The sequence below is a fragment of the Anomalospiza imberbis genome, chromosome 2, assembly GCF_031753505.1.
Source record: "Anomalospiza imberbis isolate Cuckoo-Finch-1a 21T00152 chromosome 2, ASM3175350v1, whole genome shotgun sequence".
In the NCBI taxonomy this organism is placed as follows: Eukaryota; Metazoa; Chordata; class Aves; order Passeriformes; family Viduidae; genus Anomalospiza; species Anomalospiza imberbis.
The window spans coordinates 14,118,988-14,125,941 of record NC_089682.1 but is presented as its reverse complement, the minus strand read 5'-3'; the positions used below and the strand labels follow the sequence as shown (position 1 = coordinate 14,125,941).

Genomic DNA, 6,954 nt, shown 5'->3' with positions numbered 1-6,954 from the left:
ATGTATAGGAAATCGTTTCTAATACCATGGAAAAATAAATTATTTAAATCTTCACATTCCTCACAAATTCTAGTCCTCTTTTTGACTAGTAATTACACAGTCATAAATCACAATTATCGTGAAATATTGTGTTATTAATAACATGCTGTCCAAATAGTCAACAATAATATTGAGAGCTTCTGTAAATTTGCTAATTTGTGCTACTTGTTGATAATCATGATGGGTCATAAATGGTCATCTGAGCAATATGAGGTTGATTTTTTTACCTGCTTGGCTGACATCCAAATTGAATGAGAGGAAAAAATAGCTAAGAAATTATGGAGAATTAGAAATTCCAAGTGTACTTCTTTTTGTTATCACAGATAATTTCAAATACTCCCTCCAGCCATTCTGGCATGAGAACAGATCCGATAATGTGACCTCAGAATCGCAGCTCAATGTTTCAGTTCTATACACAAGCATTCCAGGGTATTCCTGTCTTCTGTGAGCTTCTCTGCTTGGGCACTGTGCTAGAGGCTACAAAGTGGAGGTTGTATTTACCTGACAGGCTGTAGAAAGAAACCCTAGAGACAAAATGGACTTTTATATAGATAGGTACAAGTTTAGGTGTAGGGATAGGTGTAGCTGTGGGTATAGGCATATACTGTCCCAGACAAATAAAACTATTCTAAAATTTGAGATTTCTTTGTACCCTCCCAGAGTCTGGTGTAAAGAGGGACAAGGAAGACAAGTCTCCTCCTCGCTGTGCACAGTGGTTCTCCAGCCCTGCACTGACCAGGAGGGGGGAAAGGAGAAGTTTCATTCTGTCTTTGGAGACACAGAGCGTGTAAAGCGAAACAGCTATTTATGCAAAGGAAAAACGTACTTGAGGCCCCACTCGCCTGTCGGGGTGGATGCCTGGCGATTCTGATCACACGGCTGGGGGGCTCCTTGGGACAGAGCCCCTGTGCGCCGCTCTCCCAGCTGGGATGGGCGCTCCGGTGGGGAGCGGGAGCGCGCAGCGAGGAGCAGCAGGCAGCGCCAGCCCCGCTGCGCTCCGCGGCGCGGCGGGGGACCACTCAAAAGGAGGAGGAATCTCCTCTCTCCGGCTCTAGCAGCTGAATTCCCTCGCCACCACGCTGAGAGCTGGCGAGGAGGACGGCCTGTGCCAGGGCTGTCGTTACCGATGTAAATTAAACAGTTACCACCGCAGGGTGACTCTCTGCTCTTTTCCCTGAGCAGACAGCTGCTCCAGAAAACACATGCTCCGGCTGCTCAGGCTGAAAGGAAGAGCCGCAGAGATTTTATTTATAGATGCAATAGGCAGGTGTTCCGCATTTAATGTCTGCCCGGTAAGAGCTGGAATTGCCTCTTTGCCCACAATGACTGCATATTTGATCACTTGCTGTGTACATAATGCATTATATATACTCTATACCTCTCCCTTCCCATTTGGATTCAGTGCATAACCTCTGTACAGCTGTGTTGCCCTCTTCTGCAGCAAAACATTTACTGATCTTATCAAGGCAGAAAGATAAAGTGCTACAGACTGTGGAAAACTAAACTTTAATGGAGGAGTCCAGGCCAAGGTGTGCCTGCTGTGTTTCTGGATGGCAGAAGAGTGTTGTGCGAGGAACGTCCGTACCTTACTTCAGTGCGAAACGTTTCATCATGGCTTGGGAAGCCATGTATGAAATATTAATTAATTACCACTAAGTCTCACTATACCATTGTGAAACTGGCACAGCGCAGCTTTGTGCAGGTTGTTTTCAGAAACTGTTGCCTTTTATTTCAGCTACTTGATCATAGCATGCTGCATAATTTATACATCTAAGAGCCTTTTGTAGGGCATGTTGGTAGAAAAGCTCATAAGTACCACAGGAGCTGGGATCTTGTCAATATTAACAAGGAATTTTGAGGCTGGCAAACAAGCACAACAAAAGCAGTTCCTGTGCTTGTTGCCATCCATGATCATAGTAACTGCAGGTTTGCTACAATGACTCGTGACAAAGCAGTAAGAAAGCAAAACTAAGCTCTCCCAAATTCAAATGAAACAAAAAAAAATACACCTTGCTGTGAATGCAGGATGGCAGCAATACCATGGCAAAAATACATTTTGAAAATATATGAAAATTAAAATGGTTTAAAACGGTTTTCATTTGAGCTGAGTAAGAAGGCAAAATACTTTTGGATCTGCAGTGCTATGCACCAGTCACCAAAAATGCAGAGCATAGGAGAACAGACAACTTCCACTACAGACTGACACTGACAAAATTGGGAAATGTTTTTTTTCCACATTTCTTGATCAGAATAAATATTCTGGCATGCCATTTTTACGTTAGGGAAAGGCATCATCAGATTGAGGATGATTTAAAAACTCTCTTTCTCTCCTTGGAAATACATTTTTGTGTTTGGAAAAATATCCACAGGAAAGAGTGGAGAGGGCTGGGGAGGTCTAGGGGTGTCCTCAAAGGGTGCTTAAGAGGCCATTAGTGTCAAAGAGCCCATCTGGTGAGCAGACCTCAGCTAGGAAACATCAAGAAGCACCATCACAATGCACAAGCAGGTAAGCAGCAATGATGCAAAAGTCAGCATCCAGCTCCAGACCCATGAGTCTGAGGAGGACATTCATGCCACCAGAGCTGCCTACCTAAAAGCTCAGTGTTTATCCCAAGCCAGATATCAAAATTGCCTTGACCCACAGTGCAGACGGCACCTTCCTCTTCTCCTAGGCTGCAGAGGGAACCTCTGTGATGAGCTTGGGTTGGACCCCCTAAACTTTACACAGCTACAGCTGGGTGAGGGGGATGCAAGGGATGTGCCAGGACTAAGAATAAAGCTCAAAAGCTTTGCCTTCCAGCTCTACAATTAAACTGCTAAAACATGTTGACAATATGCCTGAATCTTGTTGGAACATCTACGGCAGAAATACAGCTTATGCCTGCGCCTGTAATTACTGATAATTAGAATGTGTAATTGTGGACAAACAGCTAGGATCAACTGCATACAGAGGCCTGTGCCTGCCACAGCAAAATTTTTAGCAAGATCAAACAGTAATCACATTCTGTAGGTGTTAATTTTCATGGCTTAGTAAAGAAGCACATACAATAACCAGCTAAACAATTCTGGTTGTTTACAGTTCTGCACCCTTAAAAGACAGACTGTAATCAAGATATTTTGAGAAAGCCAGTGTATTCTTTCACCTTCTTGACAATGTCTTATGCAGCACAGACCATCACCCTGGTCTGCACTGTGCACAGGGCTATGCCACACATCCTTAAAAAAGTGATGGTGACCTGAGTAAGTAATGGCCTCTAGAGCCAGAGCACAGATAAGGAAAAGGAGATCTGGCCTTGGGTATCTTGTTGGAGAATGGTGCAAAGAGGTGTGCTTGATGCCATTTCCACTGCTGTGGCTGCCCAGGAAAAGGGATTCAGCAGCAGAGGCTGGGAAATCCCAAGACATTGGTAGAGGACAGTCCTTCAGTCAACACAGCCCCTCCTCTCTGACTGCCATCCCTTGATACTCCAGACTCATGTGCTCTCTCCTTGGCACACATGGGCAGAAAGATATCTGTATATAAGACCAGAGGCAAAGGGCAAGCTGGGCAAAAGCATGACTTGGAGGACCAAGCCATCTGGAGGACACAGCACAGACCGTGCTGAGACAGCCCACCCAGGTTCTGCTGGCTGCTCCACCTCGCTGCCAGCTGTGCTCTGCACCATCCACCCAGGCAAAGGCCAGGAATCCAAACACAGAGAGAGACTGGTACCGGTCAGAGAGGAGATTCAAATGGAAGTGAGACACTTTGCCACTTCTGCTACCCCACTCTCCTGGCAAGGGAATGATTCTCCAGAAAACGGAAAGTATTCAAGGAGTTATTCTTAAACATGGCACTGCCACAGCAGCTTCCATGTCTCATCAAGACAGGGATTCTGGGAGAGCAAAAGAGAACAGGTCACACAAGAAACACCACTTTTCTTCCCAACCCTTATGGCAGTGTTGAAGGGCTGAAAAAATGTGGAGGAAGAGGGTTAAATAATTTTTTTTTTTAAGTTACAATATCCCTGAGGAAGGTATTCAGTAGATATTTCTAGCTGGCACATAATGAAGCTGCTTCTCTATCACTGATGGGCTTTATTCTCCACAGGTTCCCTACAGAAATGTAGGCAAGCACCAAGCCTGCTCAGCATAAGAAAAGAGCAACTGGTGACAAGCAGGTAGAGCCAAAGCCTCAGTCAAAAATAGGCTGGATTTCAGGATTCACTCCAACAGGAAGAGGAGGCACAGACCTGGAACTTACAGGTGAGTTTCTAGGGAACTGGAAATGCATCTGAAAAAAGTGCAACCTACCTGACAGGCAGCATCCTCTGTGCACTCTGCATCAAAATGTTTGTAGGAGGCTAAAGCAAGGGGAGGGGAGAAGGCAAAATTGGGCCACCAACATCCCTTGCTGCACAGGAGACCTAAGACTGTGCAAATATTTTCAGTCAGAAACATTAACTGCAGCCCAAAATCCAAATATGTGCTCAGAAACACCTATTTCCCCCTAATCTTTACCTTTCTGATTTATATTATCAGATGGTGAGTAAAAATTATTTCAGACACCTAAAGGCACACAGGCACCAGCATGCTGACAAGAACACAGTGGATGGGCTAGTTGTTTAACTTCTCAGTTCTCAATGGTGGCAGGCTATTAAATCAGCTTGGAGCTCACTCTATACAATGCCCTCCAGTTGCAGAGCTGAAGATTTGTTCGTGTTGTCCCTAATTACTTTGGCATAATTAGTTTCTACATTGCAACTGACTTGGCCTCTCTCCTGCCAGCACAGCATTTTGTCAGTGGCTACTCCAAAGTTCACACGTGCTGTTTCACCCTGACCTACCACATCCTCTGTTCCCCTAAGTAATTTGCAAGAAGACACATTTTGCCTCTGGTGATCATTTAAGCATTGTAAATGTCCCTAATTATTTTCTTTACTAATTTATCTAATAGTGAGGTAAAGTTTCTTTGTAATAAGGGAACTGTAACTCTTGCAAAATTCCAGTCCTCCTTTATGGTAGCTGGCTTGAGTGATAGTTCATGTACTTTTGTTCACAGATGGACCACCCAAATGTTTTCAAAGCTCATGGACGGGTACTCTCTGGCCTTAATGATTAATTTAATTTTTAAATTGTTCCTCATTTTTATTATCTACAAAAAATAAAAAAGTTCTAAAGCAGATATTTCCCCCTTGTCCACTGTGATGAAGATAAATGCAAGAAATTTGTTTCATTTTACTGCAATTTTCTTATTATCCCAAACTGTTCCTTTTCAAAATTACAGTATCATCTGATGGACACAATGCATTTGTTTCTCTCACTGTATAGTTTATGCAATAAATCTTGTTTTACTTTTCCAACAAGCTCTGTGGTTGGCAAGCTATCTTATGAGTACCACAGTACTACCGAGAAAATAATTTGATTTTTCCCTCCAGTGGTGGGGGGTTTCCCTTTTTTCCCCAGCCGATTGATACTGGTAGCCTACTGAAACTGCCTCCCCCTTCACAGACTCCTGATCCTGCGGTTCTTGAGAAAATTTTCACTTTCTTTCCCCTTTCTACTAATTACAGTGCGTGTTCCTTCCCACTGACTTCACACAATCTTAACATTTCTTTTTTTTTTCTTCCTTTGCTGGTTTAAGAATACAAACAACTCTTAAAAAAAAAAAAACAAACATACAGCACCTTGCAAGTGTTTTAGCACACCTCTACAGCACAAATTTTTAAAAATTCCACTTCCAGGGAGTTCTTGCACTGAAAACCCCTGTTACCTTTCTTCACTAAGCCTGTGGGTCCCAGGCCATCCACAAGATGCTGCAGAGATACAGACAAGCCAGAGAGCCTCAGCCCCAACCAGCAATGGAAGTACAAGCACACACTAACCAGCAACTTTCCAAGAGTTAGACACTCACCAGACTCTATAACAATTCATATTGCACAAGATAATCTAATTTATAATAATACTGCAGCAAACTAAAGCAATAAATATGTCTTCAATCTGCACAGCCACATTTGGAGAAATGTCATTGTGGACACAGTAGGAGCAATGTGTAATAAATGTTTCATTGGCTCCCACAGGTAATATTTTTGCCAAGGCAGCTGGAAAAACTGTGCAAGTTTACTGGCCCTCATATTCAAGCTCAGCATCTATTTGGGGAAAACAGCTGAGGACTATACAGCAATTTATATCATAAAAATAATAGAAAGCCTCAATTGCAGTGATGTATTTAGCTCAGACAATATCGCTCTGTTATTTTGTTTTTATTGCTAATAATAACACCAGTATTACAACACCTAAAGCATGGGAAATTTCAAAGTTTTATGTACAGAAAAAAACAGCTCTTGCCTGATGGGGGTAAGAATTGACCAGGGTTGGGAATCCCAGCAATTGCATTCATTCAAAATTGTTCCAAAGCTTTCTTTTGTGACAGACCATTTCCAAGTGCAGTAGATCAGGATGTGCATAACACAGGGATGAAAGAAGGTAGTAAAAGACAATATATCCTCTAGAGTCAGCATCTAACTGTAATGCTGACTTCAGAATGAGTTGAATTGGCTTTTCAGCACCGAAAGTACTGAAGACCATTACTTCCAATGACTCCAAAGAGTTGAAGTATTCTCCAGAAAGCCCAAGATTTCTGAAAAGTCCGGAAACTTAATTGCCACCTATTTCTCTCATGCTTCTCCTTTGCCATGCTCTCCTACAAGGGATATTTGATGGAAGGAGAAATGTCCAAGACACCATCCCCTGTCTGACCTCGCATTTTCTAAGGTAGTCCTCTTAAAAAGAGGATCTCCATTCAGGAGAGAAGGAATCAGACTTTTTTTCTGGCCTGAACAGAACAATAAAACGTGTACTTTGGAATCACTCATTGTTAACGGCTATGCAGGCAGGAGAAAGTGCAGATATCAACTCCTCCAGGAGGCTGACTTT

At 43.0% G+C, this 6,954-nt stretch overlaps 1 long non-coding RNA gene across 1 annotated transcript; it reads left to right on the top strand.

Annotated features, from left to right (window-relative positions):
- The first annotated feature begins 1,037 nt into the window (after positions 1-1,037).
- Positions 1,038-6,029, top strand: LOC137468306 (uncharacterized). The gene is made up of 3 exons (XR_010995857.1): positions 1,038-1,331; positions 4,130-4,284; positions 5,806-6,029. It is a non-coding gene; the product is annotated as an uncharacterized lncRNA (long non-coding RNA).
- The last annotated feature ends 925 nt before the right edge of the window (positions 6,030-6,954 follow it).